Below are 1964 nucleotides of genomic sequence, written 5' to 3'. Positions count from 1 at the left end.
CCGATGCTTTAAGCATTTAATATTTATGCTTAAAGCTTTTTTATAACAATATATACTGTTTACTTTGTAATATACCCCCCAAGCAAGCTTTTTGGGTTGTTTGTAAATAAAATAAAGGGAAATTGGTTGCTATGTTAATAGCGTGGAATTTAAAAGCTTACCGCGCTTTTAAAGGTTAATTGTGGAAGCGCATTAATTTTAAAAAGTAACGAAGCAAGCGTTTTTTTTTTTTAAAAGGTAACCGTAAAAACGCATTAATTTCGAAAAGTAACGAAGCAAGCGTTTCCCGTTGTTAAAAGCAACGAAGCAAATGCTTTAGCTATAAAAGGTAACGAAGTAAATGCTTTAATTATTACCGGGAAAAAGTGGGCGTAATAAATTAAACCCTTTTTTTTTTCATTTCGTTCCGGCTTTTTTTTTTTCTTTTTTATTATTATTTTTTTACCAATTCGTAAGTTTTTACGCTTTCGTTTTTATCGTTTAAACCGTTGCTAATACAAAAATTTTCGCAAAAGCAAAAGTAAACAATCGTAAATGCTTTGCGCGGCGGCGTAATATTTTGGAAACGTTATGCGGTATTAACAAATTGGCTAAAAAATGGGTATTACCGGTAATAAAGCAACGCGTGCAACCGTTCGAAAACGCGTTAAACGCAAAAAATTTAAACGGGCTTAAATTTAAAAAAAATAAATTGTAATTTTTTGCTTTCCCATTAATTTATTATTTTTTTGCTAATTTTGTTTTGTACGCGTATAATGCGAATTTGTAAACGGTTATAATTGTTTTAACAATTAAAATTAAGCAAACGGAAAAAGCATTATTTAAAAAAAGGAAAAAAACCTAGCAAATCGAAAAAAAGCAAAAAAAAATAAGTTTTCCGCGAAAAAGGACAAATAGCGGAATACAAAAAATGCGCGAAAGCAGCAAATTGCCCGCAAAAAAGTTTGGAATAACGCTTAAGCAATTAAAGCAATAAAAACGCGTGCGTTTGCCGAAAGCGCTAAACGGGTTAAAGTTAATTGGGTTTGTTACGTTAAACGAATGGAAGTTTTGCGCCGTTTTTTAATTTAAACCCCGATTAATATTGCCGTAACCGTTTTTAAATTTCCGGTTATTTTTGTTACTTTTCGTACCTTTCGTTTTAATTCCCGACCCAACCCGATCGGTGCTTTTTAAGCTTTGGTTGGATTAAGCAAAAGCTTTGGGCCCGATTAATTTGTTTGTTAAACGATTAAAATCGATTTTAATTCCAATAAGTTTGTTAATTGGTTTGTTTAAAAAAATAACGATAATAACGATAAGCCCGTCGTTTCCCCCAATACCCGGAAGCGCAAAGCGGGTAAAAAAACAAGGGTGGATAGCCAAATTAAATCGTTCCTAACCGTTTTCGCGGGTTTTATATTAATTACCCCCTTTCCTTTCCGTTTTAATTTTTAAAAAAAATGCTATTTGGCTTTTTTTTTTAGCAAAACCGTTAATTTTTTTTTAACGGGAACGTTTTAATTGGCTTTTCCGATAATACCACTTTCCGCGCGGTTTTATGCAATAAATGCACCAATAATTCCTTAACAAAATTTTGGGGCCTTTGCAACAATAAGCCCATAACGCGTTTTTTTCGAAATGGTTGTATTTTACGGTATATTTAATGTGCTTAAAGCAATTACCGTTGTAACCCTTTTTTTTTTTGCTTTAATTGCGCATTGCAATTGCTTTATTCCAAAAGGAGCTTTTGGGTAATTTTCGCTTTAAAATTAAAAAGTTTAAAAAAATGGTAAACCATTTTTTCGAATTTTACCCGAAACCGGGCAGCAAGCAAAAGGATAAGGCCAACGAAAAAAGCAAAAAGGTTTTTTATCGAAGTAATCCTGCTTTTCGTAGCCCGACCCCAAAAAAAAGGGAAAATGGTAATAATAATAAAAAAGGTTAAAAAAGTAGTATTAAAACCGCAATAATTCGGGGTTATT

Source organism: Gaeumannomyces tritici (genome assembly GCF_000145635.1).
Source record: "Gaeumannomyces tritici R3-111a-1 unplaced genomic scaffold supercont2.7, whole genome shotgun sequence".
NCBI classification, from domain to species: Eukaryota; Fungi; Ascomycota; class Sordariomycetes; order Magnaporthales; family Magnaporthaceae; genus Gaeumannomyces; species Gaeumannomyces tritici.
This window is presented reverse-complemented; position numbering follows the sequence as displayed.